Here is a 23,242-nt window from a genome sequence, read left to right on the forward strand (position 1 = left end):
AATTTAAACATTTTATTTGGAAGTTAATTAGCCCTTACCAAATGTTCGTGATTTTTGAATGACAGGTCTTCTGCTCGATTGAATAGCACTGACAGTAAATTTGAATTCCAATTGGAACATTTCCGTCTTTGTTTATAGTGTCTTTAGTTTAGACCACTTTCTTGCTTACTATCAGATTGATAGGAATGGCAACATGCACGTGTGAATAAATTATTCCCAGCACTCGGTAGACGCTTGCGCTACTTGGCATTCACCGTGACTTGCATCGAGGGAACGTGGGGTTAATTGAAACATCGGTGAGCGTTTCATCGTAATGATCGCGGCTGAAAAAAACACCCACAACGAAGTTTACCGTTTTCTGGCAGATCAGTTAGAAGAAACGTGCAGCGAGATTGCGTTTGCGAAACCTGTTTGAATACAACCATCATCATAGTTGTATTAGTTTGCCCGCTCGTCCGTAGACCGAACGCGGTTGACCGTCAGCATCGAGCAAAACATGACAGAGCGCAAACCTTCGGTTCAGTAGAGTTTCAACGGTTCCAGCGGTGAGCTGCCAGGTCCGCGTATTTCACACCTTCAGTTTGTGTTATTTTCCACCTTTGTTATTTTCTTACCTTTCCGTACATTTCCATCGGTGAATAAACGGTGTGTGGCTGCAGTGCGTCAAGTTTTTGGTCGATCCGATCGAGAGGGAAAAGGGTTTGGATAAAGAGGTGATTGAACCGCGACTTCTACGATGCTGGTCAAGATAGCTCTGCTGGTGACCCTGGCCGTGGTCTCGAGCCAAGCGCAATCAAAGGTGAGCGAGGGCGAATGTAAATCTATTGATTGTGCGGTTAAGGTGTGGCCCCATATGCATAGTTGAATGGTAGGAGCGCTTTTTCTCATGGTTACTAGCGAGAAATACTGCTTTGACTAAGTTTCAGCGCTTTAGTCAAGTCAAGCTTACGAAAACAACACAGTCGTTAAATTTTTACTTTCTTTTGTTCGTAAAATTAGCGCCTCCGTCATTCTCAAAATGTACGATTGTGAGTCATCGTTTGCATTCATGTACCTACACCTACGGGAATTTGATCATGGACTGCGCTGGAGCGACGAAAAAGAAGTTTCGTTTTTAAGTGGTGCAATGGTAAATTATTGAGAAGTTCTGCGGTAACCGTCGAGGTGAGAACGTGTGGTCGCTCGGTGAGTCAAAAGCAATAGACTTGAGAGCTGAACAATTGAGATGGGTTGAATTTCGATTCTTGCGAGGGGAGAATGCTTATGGTTCATCTACATGCAATTGGTCGGTTTCTTTTCATCATCTGTGATTCTCATCACATTCAACAGGTAGGTATTTATTGTTGTTATTTGATAGTTTATATGTATGGACCATGTTGATGATGCATGTTAAGGGTACGTGATGGAAGTTTCATTATACAAATTAAATCTACACATTAATTCACATTTATGGAATTTGTCGACAGTGAGTAATCTTTTCAATAAATCCATGGATAGTTTATTTGCTTAGAATTCCAGTAAACTTTACCAATTTCGACAATCGTTGCATGTAATTTTAATTGACTTTTAGTGAAATTGTTAAATCAGTACTGGTAGTTTCGTGATCATCGTGTGAAAGCGAAAACCATTTTCATTTTCAAGAGACCAAATGAAAATGTAGTGAATCCCGTCACCTGTCACAATACAAGCAGTCTCGATGGGAATAGTTTAAAAGATCTGTGCAAATAACGATGTCAGTCGATAAAATGATTATATTGTTCCTGGATTTCGAGTTAGAAGTAATATTATTGAAGAAGAAACAGCTTGTTTATAATAGTTTTATGCGTTTTCATGAAATAAAAATCCTTGAAATTTTGGGAATTCCTTTCATTGTTTATGTTCAATGAAAGCGGTAAATCACAAAAATCCACACATATTTATTGGCAAAAATCCATAGATTCAACTTATGATGTATATCAGCACACATAACCATTCTCCACGCGAACTACTTATAAAATATATATCCAAATAAACTTCATGTGGTCTCGAATTAGCAATTATTTAATTTATGTGTGGTTCTTTATCGATTATATTAGGTGGAGCTATTGCAAAAATTTATAACGGCGACACATATATCTTATATAGATATTTTGGCAGTGTAGAGAATAAATGCAAATATCGCGAGACCTCTATCAATGAAAATGAAACTCAGTTCTGGCTTAAATAGATAATATGAAAATATTATACACGTCACACAACGTTCTTTTTCATGTGGATTGAACGTGTTTCATCGACTGTCATTTTACTAGCCATCCACGTTTAAGCCGCAAGATATAAATATGGATTGATACCATAGGTAAAAACTGTGCATATTGACGTAAACATTGTTTTCATAGCAATGATAGATGAAGAAAAAAATATGGCGCTGAAAGAAAAGTTTGTGAGTGAACCAACCGTCTGAATATTGCGAGCATCTTATAATGAAGGAAATTATTTATTATTAATTTTATTTGGTCAATATAGTTGAAACATAATTACTTTCTGCCTATCTCGTATTTTTTAATATACAAAAGATAAGTTCTTGCTATATGATTGAAAACTTATTGTAAATGTGCCCTACTGTTTCAGGTTTAACCTTTGAACTTCGGAACTGGTATTTATGATGGCATTGTATGTATTGAATATACACAATAATTCAAGCAGCAACTTTAGAAACCTTCATTCTCGGAATCTCCTACGCAGAATTTTGCTGGTAGACAAGAAAAATACAAAATTATCACCCTGTTTTAATGATTGACCGAGAATATATTGTTTTTTTTAATGTTAATAAACTATATTATTCAAAATTCAAGATTGATATGTTTCATTTGCATGTTTTATTTGCGTGTTGGAATCATTACTTTCATTTGTAAATTAGAAAGAAAAAAATCCCGGATTCTGACATTTTTCACAAAACAATCCATAAAGATTGAAGTGTTTTCCATTTTAATTATTGATGAAATTCATCTGTACCCAACGTTCATTTTTTGACGTATGCGATGGAATTCCACGTTATTTAAATATGGTTTACAAGTAGTGAAAATTCACGTGAAACCAGTAGCATGAGTGTAGAATACAGTGTATTATAATTAAAAGTGAATATTCTCTATACAGCGTTACTTTAATTTTCGTATAGATCTTAGACTTTCTGAGAGTTATGAATTGGAACCTCACACGGTGTCACCAGACCATTACTGGCGGTTTCGTGACCGTCATGGGACAGGAAATCGAGGATTTTCATTATAGAACAAATGAAAATGTAGCGTGCTCCCGGTCACTGTGTCACATTAAGCACCATGATTAGAATGTTGCTTTGATAGAAATCAAAATTTCTAAGTGGTTTTAATAGATCTGTGCCTACAACAATGATTAGTCCATAAAATGATATTTTTTTCCTGATTTCCAATTAGTTATAATAATAATATTATTGAAACAGAGACAATTGTTGCATCACTTCCATGAAATAAAAATCCGTGAAAATTTGCCAAAATTCCTTTCATTGTTTATGTTTTCTATGAGAGCGAAAAGAGTTCAAAGTAAATATCGAGCTTCTCCCAATAAAAATGAAAATCTTAGTACTGCCTGAACTTTCATGAACCTCCGTGGTTTTCTCGAAAAGGAAGCTAAGAGCTCCAGGAAAAGGAAACGGGGTGCTTTAAAATTTTCAGCGGTGATTTTGTTTATCTCGCGCTAACGTCATTATCAACATGTAACAAGAGCCCCAAGATATATGATTTCGCCAACAACCTCAAATCGCATCTCACCCATCTCTACCTCGGACCAACACCGTTTGGACCATCTGCTCTCTTCCATCCACCAGGTACTTAGTTTTGACAGAGTTATGATCAGACCTATTCTCTCTAGCTCTGCGGTCTACACACCAATGATGTTGATGTCATCCACAAACCAAGGAGCATGCAGATTTTTGTTGATGGTGTCGTTTCTTTGACACTTGCTCTTCGTATTACACCTTCCAAATCTAAATATAATAGCAGAGAGCGCAACCCAAGTAACAATTTCCATGCTTCTGGATTTATCTAATTCTTATTGCGGACTTATGACAGCAATCACGAAGCTGATTGCTCAGTTTATTGCGCTCTTATTGCTATCAATAAACCTCCCATAAATCTGCTGAAAATGTCAAACGTCAAATGCCTATTGACCATATGAACAGATCATGGTAGTGATGAGTGTAATAAATCCAGTTTTCAACGCTCGAATAAAGCTACATTTTGGTCATAATGTGGTCAAAGAATTACCCCATAAGAATGTTTGTATTGCAAAGAGTTTATGACGGTGTTTTATAAAAGCAAAATTTTTCTGATCAAATTCCATGATGGCCATATTGAAAACGGAAAAGCATTTCAGTCAGTGAAATATATCACTGAAATGCATGATTTAACGAAATTTTCACCGCTTATCATACTTCTTCCGATAAATATTTATCAATTAAAGCTTGGGCAAAATACTAATCGGTTTAGTGGAATCCTAGATGTTGTGGTAATCAATATTTACGATTTATTTCCCTGAACTACGTTATATGGCCAGCGCGGTGTTCAACCATTTTTCACAACATTTGACCATAAAATCAAGCGCATTCTTTTCAATGCAATCGAAAACAACCTGAAATAAATATTATTTTTTCATCATCATAATTTCATCAACAATCCATTTTGTTATTATTTTCTGCAAAGATTTGTTTCTTTTTTTAATGCAACATTTTGACAGCTGCTCAGCCAAATTCCTTTTTGCAAGTGGTTTAAAGGGTTTCTAAATGCTCTTATAATAGGTTTATAGTGGTTATCTGGAGAGGGCCACTTGGCAATATCTTACTCTTATAGTGGTCATCAGAAGATTGCCGTGTATTACTCGTTTTATTGTTAGATCTTATAAATTGATCTTGAAACCATTCTTAGGGCGAAATAAAACTTAAAATGTCTCTTAGGAACGCCCCTTTAATCCATCTAACGTCAGATATTCTGACTCTCGATTTGATTCATCCAGCGTTGCAAGGACAATTTAATAAGCTTTGCCGGGAAGCCATGTTCTAGCATTACATATATAGCCACAGCTCGTTGTTGATCGTCCGCAAACGGGCGCATTCAAAACAGAATTGGTAAACATGTAGGGTATTGTGGAGTGTTGTAGAGTAGCTTGATAGTTAGCACAATCGATCGATTGTGCTAACTATCGATATACATCTACAATGCAGACTCAAGTCGTACCCTTTCTTGTAGATAGGACATATGAGGTCATCAAGCCAGCTTGAAGGTCTTTCTTTTCCCTCCCAAATAATTACTATCATTCGGTGGATTTTTCGTTTTGCACGACCTCTGCCAACTTTTAGAGGCTCGGCCATTTTTACTCTCAACAGCCTTCATCGCTTCGTCTAGCGTGGTGGCTCCACTGTTTGTTCATCATCCTCAATCCAAATTCTGTGTGCCTTTCGGTCCGTTTTGTATTCAACAATAACTAAAAGTGTTCTTCAACTAACAGCTGGTAAGTCAACAGATTCGGAGGCTCATTGATCATGAATTGCGCCGGTGCGCTTACTTGCGCATTTTTTGATCCCTTTGTAGAGCTTCCGCGCTACGATTCTTACATAGCTGCCTCCGAAAATTTTTTTCGTCGTATCACTCTAGGTCGTACCAGTTTCTAATGCTAGTGAGTTTTTTTCTCAAATCTCATCTTTGGTTTTACATCGTTCTCTATACCATTGACGGTGACGTCACATCTCCTATCTCTTTCAAACCTGAAGAAAAGAAAACAATAGGACCAGTACCATACAGTTATCCTGTCTTTTCTGTTGTTTTCTTATTTTCCAAGTGGAAAGAGATAGAGAGAATCGTGCAGAACACTATTCTGAATTTTGGCCTGGCTTTTTCATCTGTCGCTCTTCGAAACTCCCATCAAAACCCAGAATAATCCACCTAGCGGTGATGGTGCGTGTATTATAAAACAAGAAAACACATAAGAGTAACAAAAAAGCACATAAGAGAGGTCAAAATTGAATTTTAGGAGATAGATTCAATATTCCATAATTCACATTTATTTGTTCATTAGAACGCATTGCAGCAGATTTTAAAAAATTTTTTCGATTTTGCAAATTTTTTTCAAGAAGGGACCCTGGAACACACACACACATACACACACACACATCCATACATACATACACACAAAGAAGAGAGCGTGTTGAACGACGGTGTGCGTTGTGGCTGCTAAGCGGCTCTGAAGACTGAGATTAGATACAAAAAGCCTGCTTTGAGGGCTCTCAAAGTGCCAACGCGAATCCATGGGGTGACCCTAGGGTCGTAATGGCAAGACACGTGCGATGGCCCTACAGAATCCCACAGATGCTGAGAGGATCATGTTGGGCTCTTCCACGTCACGATCCAAGTCCCTGGCCTCCCTTTGTGGAGCTGCCAGGCGCACGAGGGGAAGAGTAACGTGGCGGAACTTGCGGGATTGCAAGTCCCTTAGTGTAGGTAAGGCGCCAGGACCGGATGGTATTCGAACCTGGCCATCAAGCGCTACGCTGAGGCTCCTGAGATGCTCAGATCTGTCAGCAGAGATGTCTGGACGAGGAGTCTTCCTGAAGCATGGAAAAGGCAGAGCTTGGTCCTATGCGCAAAGGGAAAAACCACGGGGATCCCGGCATATAGACCAATATCCCTGTTGATACGGCGGGGAAGGTCTGAGAAGATCATCCTCAACAGGTTGTTGATACGCACGGAGGGTGCGGATGGTCCTATCGAGTAACCAGTTTGGCTTCCGAAAGGTAAGCGACCGTAGACGCTATCGTGTCATTACAAATCCGCGGAGATAGCTATCCAGCGTAAGAGCAGGGAGTTCGCCATTGCGTAGTGACTCTCGACGTGAGGAATGCTTTCAATAGTGCCAGTTGGGCACCTATTGATGCGCTCCTGCGTCTTGAATTCCCGAGTACCTGACAAGATTCTCGGAAGCTACTTCCAGAATCGAGTACCGTACGACACTGAGTGGGGTCGAAGTGCTTGACATAACTCAGTCCGCAAGGTTCATACTGGGTCCGGTGTTATGGAACGTCATCACGACGGTGTCTTGAGGTTGAAGTCTGGTAGCGTGGTAATCGTCGGCTTCGTTGACGATATTACGCTGGAGGTCTACGAATCGATCGAAGAGGTGGAGTTGACTGCAGCCCACTCGATCGCAATTGTGAGGAGTGGATGAGTTCAGGAAGTTAGAACTGGTTTACCATCAAGACGAGGTGGTTGTTGTTACACCGAAAGTCGGAGCAATAAGCGTATAAGGGCAGGCAACTGCACGGTCACCTCTGAATGCTCCATCAAACTCTTGGTAATGATCGACGATAAGCTCACCTTTGGTAGCACGTCAATAACGCCTCGCAAGCGTGCCTCCGCCAGCGTGGCATTGTCCCGGATGAGTTCAATAGCTCTGCGGTTTATGCAGCAAGCGCAATCTTCTGCTAGCGTTGCTCTGTCCATACGAGGGGGGCCAGCTAGACGGCCCTGCGATTAACCGCTACAGAACGAAATTAGAAAGAACGAGGCTCATGTGCCTGAGTTGCGATCGCGACGTACGCGTCGCACGATGACTGCGTCATCACCGGTATGATGCCCTATTGACATCGTTATCGGTGAAGCAAGAGTGCTTGAAATGCGGCACGAGAGGCATCGTAGGACTGTCAGGTTGGCCCTAAATCGAATGGCAGCGCGTGGGACAGTTAAACTAAGGTAGATGGAACAGGGTTGATACCGGACAGGTGCGTGGGTCAAGAGGCGCCATGGGAAAATCACTTTCCACCTGACCCAGGTCCCTAGGCCATGGTTTCCAGACAGTACCACACTCGGTTCGACGCTCGGCCTGCCCGAGTGTCCGGCGTGCAGGTTTAGAGGAAACGGCGGAACACGTGTTGTTCGTGTGCCCGCGTTTTCGCTAATGCGTGATCACATGCTTGCCACATGTGGTCTGGAAATACCCCGAAACCCTAGTCCGGAGGATGTAAAGATGAAGTTATTGAACGCTGCTTTCAAGGGTTTGGAGTCGGCTTCATGGTCATACCGGTCCCTGTGGTCGAACTCGATCCTTTTATCGAACAAGTGGCCGCGTGAAGAACAACATGGTATCGTCGCTTTCGCGGCGTCGGTCAACCGGTATCCGAGCCGAGGACGGAAAGGGGTCCTCGTCAAGGCTGGGCAGCGTAGGCACCTGCCGGCAAGTTCCTCTGTGTGCTGGCGAATAGGCAATTTAGTGCGGGGCATCATCATTCTGATACCAGTCGCAGAGGGGATGCAGGCGCGAAGTCGACCTTCCCACCTCCGAGGAATAGGGCGGTAAGAGCCAGCTGGAAAGCCGGTAATGAGCTGGCACGATACCATGGTGTTCTTCTAAAAAGCGAGTCACGATGTTCGATAATGCAAGGACACGCAGCTAACCTCGAGGTGCGTTATGCACTGGCCCCTTTGAAGCATTACTTTCTGGTTGTACCGAAGGGACGATGGGCTTGAGCGCAATGGAAACGGGTTTAGCGGGTCGGGGATGCAGTCCTGCCTCCCTCGTTTGCTGGATGTGGCCTAACCCTGCACTTCCTGGACAACCCAGGATGTCTGTTGAGATTCCTCTCCATTGCTTAGGAAGAAAAGAAAGAAAAAAAATACACACAGACATCACCTCAATTCGTCGAGCTGAGTCGATTGGTATATAACACTATGGGCTCTGAGTTCTTTCAAAAAAATTCGATTTTGAGTGATCCTATAGCCTTTACGTAAACTTAGTATACGGAAAGGCAAAACAGCCTTTTTGTTGGTTTTCGTGTGGTACCAAATCTTGTGGCTGTTGTGGACTTGACCTCGCCCGACAATCGCTTTTATGTTCAGCCGCATGAGGACACGCCTAGAGCGGTAGTGATGGACAGCCTTGCACGAATCTTCCATTCCACCAGATAGTAAGAGTCGCTTTTAGACTTCGGTATTTCCTCACAGGCCAGGGTCTCCTTAGCCGTGCGGTAAGACGCGCGCTACAAAGCAGACACATGCTGAGGGTGGCTGGGTTCAATTCCAGTGCAGGTCTAGGCACTTGGATGATTGTATCTTCCCTGGACATAAAAGTATCATCGCGTTAGCCTTATGATATACGAATGCAAAAATGGTAACCTGGCTTAGAAACCTGAAAGAAATGCTGACTTCTCATTAAAACCTGATCGATTTGAAAACAATCGCCATTTGGGTGTCTCCAGGTGTGCCATCGAGGTGTGCTGAGAGTGGCTAGAATATGCTATTGGTTATTTCCACAGTCAATCTTCAGTTTCCGAGCCTGAATCCGTTTGGCGTCACGCCGATAACTTGAACAACGACTAAATTCAAAACGCACATTACAGGTCAGTATCACTCCACAGATCTGCGTTATAAATATGAACGACAGGCTCTACTCTTCGTAACAACGAAAAATCCAAGAATCAACTTCAAGGTTTTGAGACTTCGTTGATTCACAACGGAAAGAATCCGGTTTCCCAACAAAGGGTCACTGCCCACGAGATCCGGCCTGAGTAGTGTCTACTGATGTACATTGTGCCATCTTCATCAAAGTCTCGCAGCGCGGTGCTGTGCCTAAATGGTAACATCACGTAGCGGTTAGCGACATGAGTCGTTTGTTTTACATCTTTGTAACCCTCCTTCGGACACACGTTCAATTAGCACCTATTCAATCATCAGAGCTTTCTGTTTAATTTGTTGAGGAATGCTGTGGGCTAGGTTTTCAAATTTTCCATTTATTGTAATGCGTAAATCGTTTGCGAAATGCTAATAAAACTAAGTTGAAAAGCAGGTGGTTCTGTTGGAATTTAGAGCCATTGAGAAGAAGCACGTTAAATGGAACTCAAATGATAGAACTTTGTATCATAAGAGTATTGTAAAATGACAAATTGGCAATTTTGCGCAAACCAGTTTCACTGAGTCCTTGATTTCGGTGGACTTCGACAACATAATTAGGCTATAAGCACTGCTCTGTAAAATTAGACTCAGTAATGGTAAATTTCAGAAGTCTCAGAAAGCCTTAACTTACTTATTATATAAATTACCTAGCTTTATGTACTCGGCCTTGCTCGGAATTGCCAGTTTGGTTTGTCAGTCTTTTTACAATTGGAAAATGATAAACCAATTGGTCAACAGGGTAATTGTGTTTACTTACATACTTTTCATTTGATAAAAGAAGGCTTTTGAAACATTGACTGATTTTGAAGAAAAGATGTGGGTTTGAAAGGTTCATTCCGGCAAACGTTCATTTCTAAAGAAGAAAAATCATCGATGCAATTTTCCGGCAACGCATATTTTTAAAGAAGGGATCACACCACCATTGCCTTATTCCGCAAATGCCTACTTTTAAAGAAGCAATCACATCCACTCATTCAGAGGAAAACATTAATCATCTTTTCACTGCGGTCATTATCTCGATAACAATACCTAACCTCACACCCCTCCCATTCCAAAATCCTTCCAGCCTCACTATAATAGTTCCTTTGGATAGGGATTACGTGTTTACGTATGTGGTTTGAATTGACCTATGCGATAAAAAGGATACCTAACTGTTCGTTTAATGAATATATGTACCTCTCTCCTTTTAGCTATGGCACTCCTACCAAGTCTGATATGTCTTCCTTAGACAGATAATATGGTTCCAATTAATGACATCGAAAATGGGTTCAGAAGTCATGCTGAATTGATCGATAACAAACAATACCCTCTCCCACACCCCCCCTTTAAAATTAAACCACATCCATCAAAAGCTTCCTCAGGACAGACATATTTGATAAAATTTGGTTCAACCGTCATGAGGCTCAGGATTTCATTGAGTTGACTGATTACAACAATACCTTCCCCCCTACCCTCCCTGTTTTGTAAGAGCATCCTTAATTACTATCGTCGTCTCATGACAAAGAATTTGTGTTCCAAATTTGGTCGAAATCGGCCAAGGGTTCAGAATTTACACTGCGTTGATCGATAATTAAGCAATACCTCCCCCATACCCTCCCCTTTTCCAAAGAGCATGCTCAACCTATCGTCCCTCCTTAAGATAAGAATTTGTGTTCAAATTTGGTTGAAATCGTAATAAGGGTTCATAATGAGTTGATCGAAATGCAACACTCCCCACCCCTCCCCCTTTTCAAAAGCATTCCTAACCCCTTATCGTCGTCTCTTAAGATAAAAGAATGTGTCCAAATTTGGTTAAAACGGTAAAGGGTTCAGAAGTATGCTGGAACATACATACAAACATCCCGAGTAGACGAAATGCAAATGAGATATGGAATGATTGATATAAGAGATAAAGATCAAACGACAATATCAATATTTGCACTAAAAGACATAGGAGACTGTTATGCTATTTAGAAGAAGTGATCAATATCATGTGCCATTAGTTTGTTCTTATCCAGAGCAAATCTTTGTTATTCAAATGATATTTCGAGCAAATTTTGATATTATTGCCTGTTCTTTTATCTCTTATATCAATCAAAACCATATCATGTTTTGTTATTCTGTTCATGTTCTGCCCGGGATACATACAAACATACAAAACATTGAGTTTATATATATAGGATAGATAGATGACAGATAGATAGATAGATAGAAGATAGATAGATAGATAGATAATAGATAACTGAAACAGCATTTGTAAAATAACAATTTCAATCAGACTGATTAGATAATTTTATAGAATGGTGCTTCGCACATTGTTAAAAGATAGTTTTTCTTTTCTTTCCTTTCTCATCGTTATCACATCATTCGAGAGAATTTTCATCGAAATCCATCCGTGTGACAAATTTGCCTTACGAAAAATGACAAACCAAATACCGTAGAGAGTTCCCACATTAGCTTACATCATCGCATCAATGAATTTACTTTACCCATTGCAGTTTCGAGATGCAATGTTAGCATGCTGCATTGAATTAGTTACCGCCGGCATACATATGCTGCCGTCGTTGCATCAGTGAAGCTGCGCGCCGTGAACTAACTAAGCAGCCGTTGGTCGTCGTGCTGTCGCCGTAATTCTCTGCACCTAATTAGAAAATGAAATAACGCGCTGACAGCCGACGACGACGGCGCGGAACCGCTTTTAGCCCCTTCGTTGAAATGCGCGACCCACTTTCTAGTACCTGGGGATTGATCTTTAATTTTGGGAGCTCTTGCATCATTGCATTGCAGATAGTAGGTACTTTTTATTTCTAAAGCTCGGTAACTTGGTGTGGAAATGTTATCATGGAAACTATAGGATGTTTCTGGTTAGTAGAAAGTTCGGACAGTGCTAAACTTCGATAGACAAGTTCGCCCAACCTCCGGAGCGAATATAGAAGCTAATGAGTTTAATATGGGAAGATGAACAATACCCTTAGTCATGTGCTTCGTTAATAAGAGGCGTTAGTCGTGATGAAATTTAATCATGACCGTAGCATCGTCATTAAACACGATTTTGCCGGTACATCAATACTTGTCTAACGGTAGATGTATACATAATTATATACATATACGGGTTCACATGCCTTGCAATGCAAGTGAGAGGAATGACTTATTGAAATTTAAGCACATGGATTCCTGCTAATAAAGTACATTACGCTGCTGCATGATAGGAAGAATAATGGTGATATTAATTCATATACAGTGAATCATTTAGAATTCTTTTTAACTCTCATAAGATTCTCCAATCAACGCATCAGTAGTTCCTCCAACGCTCAATTTATTTCACAGATAAGTTTTATGATTTTATTCAGAAATGGAGAATGACCATTTGGTTGAAGGCCACTAGGCCGAAATTTATTTGGCCGAATAGGTCATTTGGTCGAACAAACTATTCGGCTGAAAGTCATTTGGCCGAACAGGTCATACATAATGGCCGAATAGCTCATTTTGCCTGAAGTGTCATTTGGGATGAAGATTATTTGTATATTCGTCAACGACTGCTTCATGCGGCACGATGTTCTTTCCAAGATTTTGCAAGACGAAGAAGTGTCGAGATTCTGTAGAAGTTGGTTAATCGGCAGTGTCATTGTTGTCATGTATGTATTTCATTTATAAGAAAATCAAAACAGTAATACTGTAGTTTGGTCATGCATCGGAACAATAGCTATATCCTTTATCTGGTTTTAGAATATCACATAAATCATCAAACCTGGATTAAGGTTTAACTACAAACCCAGTTCAATCTAGATAATTTGTTGAGGGACAACATTACGTGTTCTCGAACTACCATTCGCCTTTCAGTTCATAAAGGAGTACGTGTTTAACACTGAAAACACCAACCCCGCAGAAAGCGTGGAACGCAATATTGCCCCGATATTATCAGGTGTTTTAGTCAATAGGCTTCTTTCCAGTTACAATCTGTAGAATATCAGGATTTCGTTAGCGACATACAGATTGTGTAATCCATGCATTGGGCCGCCGAGAAGCAGCTGAATATTCCGTTCACGTTTTTAGAAGACTTACTAAGTCGCAGTATGTTGCTTGCAAATCAAATTTCCACACTGCTGAGAAAACCGTTCGAATTGAAACAATCCAACATTTTATGGGGAATGACAATAATTTTCTATCTGAGAAACGGGATTGGAATTGGATGATTTGGCAGTAGATAAGATTTACGGTCCCTGGGGGAAACGAAGTGATGCGTGCAAGTCGCTGGCCAGGCTGAAAACTGCACATCCATTTTAGATTTTGGATTCAGGAATTTATTTAGGATTTAGATTGATTTTTCGTCTTTATCGGTCAGTGCTACTCAACATTCCTAGCACAATCCAGACCAATTTGCTGCAAGCTCAACTCAAATGTGACTGAATTTGATTGTTATAAGGTATAACTAATTTTGGCAACATGTAGCTCGAAAAAGTATAAGGGAGTAGATAATACAAAGTCATTATTTGAAAATCAACAGATTGAAAGCCGTACGGTAGGGAACAAGCATGAAGCGACAAAACTGAAAGGAATAGACCTTGATCACATCAATGAATTCTCCCGAAATTCACCTTTAATTACTCCCAGGAAATCATTCTAAATTCTCCAGGAGTTTATATGAGTTCCGCCAGGAATTTTCCTGGAGTTACTTCAAGAATTCTTTTGTTGCAGTTTACCCAAAAAATCTTCTGAAGTTCCACTCAGAAATTTCTCCTGGAGTTCCTCCACTGATTTCATCCTGGAGTTCTTTGCTAAATTCTTCAGGATTTCATCCACAGTGCTTCAAGAATTCGTCTAGAGTTCTAGCAGAGTTCCTTTTTGAGTCAAACAGAATTTGCTTCTGAGTTTCTTCAGAAACTCTCCTGAGTTCCTTCAAGAATTTCCTCCAGAATTTCCTGGTCTTTTCGACAATTTTTCTAAGAGTTCTTTCAAGAATTAATCCTGAGTTCATCATAGGAATTTGTTCCTGGAGTTCCTCCAGAATTCCACCTGTGGTTAATCTATATCTTCCAGGAGTTCTAAAAAATTCTTGGAGTTCCTCCAGAAAATACTTGATGTTTCTCAGGATTTCCTCCTGAGCCTTCAAGAAATTAGTCTTTAGGCCTGTAGGGAAACTTCTCAGAGTTTCCTCTGGAATTCTCTCCTGCAGTTTTTTCAGGAATTTGTCCAGATTCCTCGTAAGTCGTCTCTTCTGAAAGATTCTTCGATTTCATCGGTTTTCAACCTGAAGTGCTCAAGGAATTTATCTTGAGTTCATCCAGGAGTCCTTCCTAGTCTCTACAAAAATCTCTTCTTGAAGCTCTTCCAGAAAATAACTCCAGTTTGTCCAAAATTACTGCTGGAGTTCCTCCAGGAATTTCTCTTGAATTTCTATCTCATGAAATTCAGAATGAATTCTGGATTCGAAAATCTTGGGAGAATTGAAATGAATTCCTGGAGATGGATAATTCCTGGAGGACTGGATGAATTCGAGGAATTGAGAATTTGGAATGGGAAAGAATTCTGGGGATTGAAAGAATTCCTGGGGAATTCGAATGAATTCCTGGGGAATCTCGGAATGAATTCTGGGGATTGGAATGAATTCGGAATTGAATGAATTCTGGGAATTCGATGAATTCTGAGGAATTCAGAATGAATTCTGGGGAATTCAGGAATGAATTCCTGGGCAATTCCAGAATGAAGTCCTTGGCAATTCAGAATGAAGTCCTGGAAAATTTAAATTAATTCTGGGAAAGTTAGAATGACTCCTGAGGGAATTCAGAATGAGTTTCTGGAGGAGTTCAGAATGAATTCATGGATGAATTATTAGAATGAATTCCAGGAGGTGAATTTGAATGAATTCAGAATGATTTTTATTCGGCAAAATTGTTCAGAATACAATATAATGATAGCTAACTCTTCCAAGAGGCGGCGCTAGTGAGCAGTGTTTTTGGCAAACATGAATGTTGTGGAATATTGGGCCAAATGGTGGGTAGACATCAAGGAAGGAGCGCCCAACATAGCTCTGTCCCCATGTGAATTTCTATCTCACCCTTTCACGGGTCGTCGATGACAAGAAACCGCCAACTAAGGGTTGTGTAATTAGCTGTCGCAGCTCATACTGTTGTCCTTCTGACATCAGCTAGTGAGAAGGTACGAGCGTCTCGAGTCTGTTCACCAGGAGGTGCGCCCAAACAGCGTCTGTCTGGTACCAGCGGCTGATTAACGAAATGCTGCATCGCGTCGGCTATACCTAAAGTGGCAGCCCCACCACGCGAAGTTGCGCGCGACCCCGGTAGGTAGCATTGAAGCCCAGCCCAGAAGAAAAGAGAGAGGCTTCTGGCTCGTGAACGCAGAAATTTGGAGGAACGTGGCTGCTTTTCAAGAAGTCCGAGTCCCAGATCCGGAGAACGTGAATTCCGGAGCCTGGACCCACGACCAACATTGTATTTAAAATAACATCTATCACAGCGGCGGTGGAAAGCAGAGCATGGAGTTGGTTTCGTAGTGATTGGCAAGCAGTTACAGCCAATCAACGTTTACGCACCGACAAACGATAAACGACGACGTGTAGGACACGTTTTATGCATGTCTTGATAAAGCCTATGGAGAGTCCAAAACCTGACGTGAAAATTGTTATCGGAAACGCTAACGCTCAGGTCGGTAAAGAGGACTTTTCTGTCCCATAATTGGTAGAGAGCCTCACCTGCTACACATTGACAACGTCCACGGCTAGTTTGCTGATGGCCAAAGGGATGGCCATCAAGCACCTATTTTCCACGATAGAATATCCGAAGCACACCTGGAGACACCCAACAATGAAACTGAACCAGATTGACCATATGTTCTGATATTCAGAGGTCCGAACACTCAGTGATGAACTCTATAGATATTAAGAAAATCACTAAATAAAGATAAAAAGGTTCGAACACGGACCTCGATCACTACTCGTTGTCAGCAAAATTGATCACGGTTGTCAACTGTATCGTAGAAAGATCACAGCGAACGATGCGTTACAATATCCAGCGATTGTCGGCGGAAGTAGTATCGCTGAGTACCGCCAGAAGCTCGACGAACGGATAAGCGCAATCAACGTTAGCTAACACTCAACGATCTATGGAGTTGATCCATGTAGCGGTGAGCACAACAGCTCGAGAAGGTGGTAGGCACTGCACAGAGGTGATCCAGGACGGTTTGTCGAGGTGGAATGTTAGAGAGTGAAGACGAGAATAACGTTGCCAGAAGCCGGATGTTGGTGCTCGACACCGATCGAATAGAGATCGGTACAAGGAAGCAAGAGCAACCAAAAACGAACCCACCGCAGGAAGAAAAAGAGGCGAAGAACAAGTGATTAGAGGGCAGGAAAAATGGAGCAGAATGTATGCGGAGGTTTTATGACTGTCGATGCGGAGAAAAGACAGCGCCATCTCCGTGATGAAAAAACTGATTTTTCGAGGAAAAGCGCCAGCAGAAAGCCACGTACACCCCGATATGTGTAAGGACATAAACGGAACCTTCACAAACCAGAGCGTGAGGTGATCCAAAGGTGGCGGGCACCATCACGAAGAGCACCTGAATGTGGCAGACAACGGTGGCGAAGCGAATGAACCCTAGGAGCACGGGCATAGGGACATGCGACTTCCGCTCCGAATTCCAGGAACCAGGAGGAGATCGATGGCTTGAAACAACAAAGCCGTGATGCTAGTTCGGAGTTTCAGGAGCATTCTCGGTCCCTTCGAAACGCGCAGAGAAGCGGCAAGGTGATGGTCTTGTGTTGCTATTCAACATCGCTTTGGAGGAGTAATACGAAGGGCAGGGATTGACACGAGTGTACGATTTTCACGAAGTCCGTCCAGTTATTTGTTCGCCGACGACATTGATATCATGGCACGTAACTTTGAGAGGATGGAGGAAGCCAATCAGACTGAAAAGCGAAGTAAACGGATTGGACTAGTATACAACACTCGGGCGAAGTACATGATAGGAAGAGGCTCAAGAGAGGACAACGTAAGCCGCCAACTCGAGTTTGTTTGGTGACGAAATCGAGGTGGTTAAAGATTTTTTCGTTCTGGGCTCACTAGTGACCTCCGATAACGATACCAGCAGACAAATTCGGAGACGCATCATGGCAGGAAATCGTACGTACTTTGACTCCGCAAAACGCTCCGATCGAATAGAGTTCGCCGCCGTACCAAACTGACTATCTACAAATCGCACATTAGACCGGTAGTTCTCGACGGACACGAGATCGACGATGCTCGTGGAGGACCAACGCGCACTGGAGTTTTTGAAAGGAAAGTGTGCGTACCATCTATGGTTGGGTAGATGGCGGACGGACGTGGAAGAGGAATGAACCACGAGTTGCATCAGCTGTTGGGAGAACCATCCATCGTTCACACCGCGAAAACGGTACAGTAATCCGGGTGAAAATGGTTCTCGACAATGATCCGACGGAACAAGAAGGAGAGGTGCATTGAGCAAGGTGGATCGATCAGGTGGAGAACGATTTGCGGACCCTCCGCAGATGCGTGGCTGGCGACGTGCACCCATAGGCGAGCTGAATGGAGAAGAATTTCATGTGAGACAGGCCACCTGGTCTCCCGTCGTGCAACGACCAAGAAGGGAATTTGCTGACAGATAAAACCGTAGTGGCTGCCAGGTGGAAGCAACACTTGAGACTTTTCAACACATGCAGAGAGCAGCTCTATGGAGTTCTGCACCATATTATGTTGAAATATGGAAGAGGAGGAATTGCCTGCTAGCTGGTTGGATTGCTATTTCGCTCTCTTTAAGAAAGGCAAGACTAGAGTGCGCCAATTACGAGGAATAACCTCCTTAATTCGGCGTACAAAATTATGTCCCGTATTCTGGTCAACATATATATCCTTTGTCGGCAAATACCAAGCAGGTTTTGCGATGGCAGATTAACACGGATCAAATGTTACCCTGAGACAAATCTTGATAAATTCCGGGAGTACAACTTGCACGTACGATTCAGTGAAGAAATGAATTACGATTCTTTTTTTACACGAAGGATGCGTTCCGTAAAAAAGTTTTCAGTTCAAAATTTGAAAATCCGTAAAAAAGTTTATGATTTCTCGACAATCATGCAAATGGAGCAACTTTGGTGTGGTTTAGATAGATTTTTACACGCCGTGTAAAAAAATCCGTGTAAAACAGAATCGGGTTGTTTTATTATTTATTATTTATTAACAAATTATGCTTGAACATGGGTTTCCCGAAACCGATACGGCTGATTCTATAACGTTGATTGATCGAAATCAAGTGTAAGGGTTTGGATGAAACATCGACATCATTGTTACCTTAGATGGATTGAAGCAGGTGATGCACTCTCGAATCTATGTTTAATATAGCGCTCGAGGAGCGATTAGGAGCGATTGCTTGAAAAGAAGGGTACCATTATCAGGGATTGATCGCCTGCCGTGGAATAGGCTTGTGGATTTTAAGAAGGAGACAGCGAGGATTGATCACGATCAATCACCAGCAAAACGAAGTAAATGGTCGCCGGCAATCAACGTGGGTTCATTATTGGTTGAGGTAGTGAATGGTGCTGATGGTGAAAAATTTGAAGTGGTAGAAGAATTGTGTATCTTGGAACATTACTGACGTGTGATAATGATGTTACCCGTGAGGTGAAGCAGCGTATTGCAGCTGCAAATAGGGCTTATTACGGACTTGTAAACAGCTTAAGTCCCGTAGTCTGCAAACGAAGACAAATATCGCGCTGTATAATACTGATTATTCCGGTGGCTTTTATAGCCGGCCATAAAACATGGACGTTAAAGGAGGCTGATCGAGAGCTATCGAGTGTTCGAGCGTGCGCGGACAATACTCGCGGTAAACAGGAGAACGGTATTGGCGGCGCTGAGAACCACGAATGTGTCCAAGTATAAAGGGCTGGATATTATTAAGCTTGTCACGGCAGACTACGGTGGTGACGACGTTCTTCGTATGCCGAAGAACGTCAAGCGAAGATAATATTTTGTGCGAACGCGGACGAACAGCAGGCTTCGGAAGCCGCGTACACGATGGCTTTTTGGAGTTGAAGAGGACCTGAGGGCGCCTCAACGTTCAGGGCGATCAGCGATTGGCCCAGGATCGAGTCCCTGGGGAAAGGATATTCCATTCGGCGTAGGTTCATCGAAGTAGCTGACATCAACAACAACAATTCTGTGTTGTAAACCATTGTTTTAACTGGTGACCTGGAAATAAGTTCTAATTCAACTAACCTCGTTGACGAACTCTACTTGTTGGTCGACGGTACAGCATCGGTTCCTTTTCTGCTTTGTTCTCTCCGAGCAGCTCAGTAAGTTGGGACGAGACGGATGCATGGAGAAAACAGAACTGCGCAATAAAACCTATTCGACTAGATGCTGATGTCATATTAGAAATTTAGAGACAGTACTCGTCGATAGAAAACCCTTCCGCACGCGATGGCATATGAGAATCAAACCACCTTCCTTTTGCCCGAAGATATATCAGTCACACTGATACCTTCCTCCCCTTTATATACGGGAGTTTGGCAGAAGGAAGGTCGCGATATATACATCCTAAATATCCTCCGCTCTGCTTTCAAATCGACTTCTATAAAAACATTCTTCATGTCCTACCGTATCCCAACGGAACTATCAATTGTATACTTTCGCCTCTAATTATCGTCTAAGTGTTGGAAGATGATATTAGTATTTTCATATCATTGTAATCTGATTTTTTGCAGATTCCATCAATCCTTTTTCTTTAAATCCCACGAATCTTCTATTCTCTTCTTCTATATCATAAAATGAATTTCTGTCTGTCTGAACCTTTAACCTGGAAACTACTGAGCGATTGGTGAAAATTTGTATCGATTTCAGGCGAAACGAAGTTCGTCGGGTCTGCTATTTTAAATAAAACCTGATTGTTCTGCTTTTTTTCGCGGGTCGAACTGAATGTTTTCTAAATCCAATGACAACAATTCCCAAACCAAAAAATGTTCATCACAAATATGTTTTAATAATGCAACAATGGGTGCTTCTTTATAGTGATTTCTTGTGACGATATGATAGTTCTTCCGTTCTAAAACGTACTTAGTTTGCGCTTGTATTTTATGAAAGGCTGTAAAGCGACCCTTTGAAATTAGAAAAGTGTAGCATAGAGGCATCGAGGCATAGGCCGAATTGCTTTTTGGCGTACAATGAGACGATCAATACACGTCCAACTCAATGCCATAGGTTATACTTTTCCGATAGAATGTTTCCCTCAATGTCCATAATTACGTTAATAATATGCGCTTAATCTTTTTTGCGATCAATGACCTTCGCATATATCGCTGAGGAACTATTTCGCCTCAATGCCTTTAAATGTTCGCTTGACAATTGTTGCTGGAAACGTAACTTTATTGTATATACAATGTGACCCACTCTGTTATCACATGATGGGGAGGCGTGCTTTAGTTGAAATTGCGTCGCAAGGCTCAGTGAATGTTAGGTCGACATGCCCCGTCGACATGAGATAGTGTTTTCGCTCAACAACAAAGGGGGTCAATACGGAACTGTCGATATGGACTTTCGGTTTCAAATGAACCTCACCGTTATGTCACGGTTCTGTATACTGGAACACCATTGCATGTTGCATTGGCAGCGTTGGGTGAACCTCAAATTCTCAAACATTGTTACGCACGGTACAAACCAAAACACTGGGTTCGAATCGGCAAAACACGGCTCGAATCAAAACAGCTGGGCTAAGAATTATGTAGATTTAAATTGAATTATTAAATTCTTTTGTTGAAACAACAGATAATCTCTCATTATCAAATATATAAAATAATTCCATTTAGGGTCGTTCAAAAATGACGCACAGTTTTAGGAGGTGGTTCAAAGATTGTGTGACAGTGCATATACTGAGTATACAAAAAATAGAGGAGGGGTGTTTCAAAACTTCACAGTAGTGTATTATAATAAAGATATTTTAGTCTGACAAAGATTGTCGCTTCGGTTCCCTTTTGTTCTGCTGTCCGGACATGTTGGTATCGTGTCAAATCGTATGGATTTTCCTTCTTGACATTTAGCTCCCCCTATCCTCACCAGCAAAAGATGTTCCGGACAGCGACGACAGCGACAATCTTTATCTAGTAACTAAAATATCTTTTCTCATAATTGAACCGCCGTCTGACGATTGGTTTTGATGCATAAGAAACTTGAGGTTGTTTTCTCATTTTTTCTAAAATTTAAAGAAGACACTAAATTGTAATTCCCAAATTTGTAACTGATAAGTATGAATTTTACAAACTTTTATTGAACTTTATGACCAGCCGAAATGCTCGACTTGAACGATTTTTCTTATTTCGCATGTCAAGTAAAGGAAAAAATGATCAGTAATTACGGTGCATAATCCGCTTGCAAGTCATGTTTAAAACGTTTACAATACGTATATAATTTTTAATTTAGCAGTGATCGTACAGGTTACGTTATGGTCGTTCTTGGTAGCGTCTTCAACCATGGAAGGATCTACCTTCATTCGAATAATCATTCAGAACGCTGCCGATTTGTAAGTCAATAGCTGTCGCGCTTACACAGTAAAGTATCGTTTGACTGGCCATGATTACCCAAGATGTATCTCTTGAGCACTGATGGACACATGATCACACCATGGATTCTTTGAAGTGCAAAATTAGTATGCCACAGCGTTCGACCACTGATTGCGGATACTGGTACCGTCATGAATGTTAAAATTCAACACGATCATCATTATCATCCTCTCTTATCGTCTGGCGGTGAATGATGAATCACCCCACAAGTTTCCATCAGAACAATAACATTCTCGAATCAAGAACGTGATTTCATCGCTGGTTCTGCCTATCTTCAGAACGATGCGCAGAAGAAAAGATGCATCAATGAGGATTAGAACTCATAGGTGATCCATCTCACGTAGCATCCGATAAAGACCCCGAACGTTTCCATATGTCTTTTAATCGCTTTATTGTGACGAATATTTAGGTTTTATGAGTCTACTGCCTTCGAACAATACTCAAATTTGAAATCATTCTAACGAAAATGTTTCCTCAATTTCAGGTTCCGGTACGTACTACGAATCGCTGTGCCTGACAGCGCGAAGTTCATCAACGAGCAGCTGTACCCGACGGTCAAGCACCCCAACAACATCGATCTCAGACTGGTTCCATTCGGCAAGTCCAGTTACAGGACGCAGGGTTCGGAAACCTTGTCTGAATGTCACCATGACCGAACGAGGTTAGGCAACAAGGTCCACGCTTGTGCCTGGCCAACATTGAGGGAAGCTCATATCAACGAACAAAACCGCGAAGGCTTGGATGGAGTACGTCAATCGCCTGATGGAGCGTGCGCAGTTCAAGAGCGGCGAGTTCCCGGAAAGGTATGGCAGATCAGTCTTGAGATTAACTGGGAAACGATCGAACAGTGCGCCAACAGCACCAGGAAGCAACCTGCTCAAGAACTACGCTGAAGAGACATAAGTGCAGAACTGCTGGCAAGCGTTCCACGTTGCTTTCTGACAGGTAGATCTCGATTTTAAATTACTTTATGCAAAATTATTATGATCTAAATTATTTTCTCAAGACTTTGATAGCGACGTCTGAATGTTGCCGGACAACTTCCGTGCTGCGCTTGTAAGAACCTGAACCCTGCCCGGTTCAGTGCCGTGTTGGACCAGGTGGTGGAGCTCGACCGTTACTCGATGGGTTTGGGACCATCGTCGCTGCTGGCTACGCGACTGTTCTAAGCGACTTCGCCGAACCGATCTCATCATCCGTCCTTTTCAAATGGCATTTAGATTCGTGA

At 41.7% G+C, this 23,242-nt stretch overlaps 1 pseudogene; it reads left to right on the forward strand.

Moving 5' to 3' along the window:
• Nucleotides 1-736: 736 nt before the first annotated feature.
• On the forward strand, nucleotides 737-23,242 carry LOC134202367 (GILT-like protein 1; annotated as a pseudogene).

This window comes from Armigeres subalbatus, unplaced genomic scaffold (assembly GCF_024139115.2).
Source record: "Armigeres subalbatus isolate Guangzhou_Male unplaced genomic scaffold, GZ_Asu_2 Contig12, whole genome shotgun sequence".
NCBI classification, from domain to species: Eukaryota; Metazoa; Arthropoda; class Insecta; order Diptera; family Culicidae; genus Armigeres; species Armigeres subalbatus.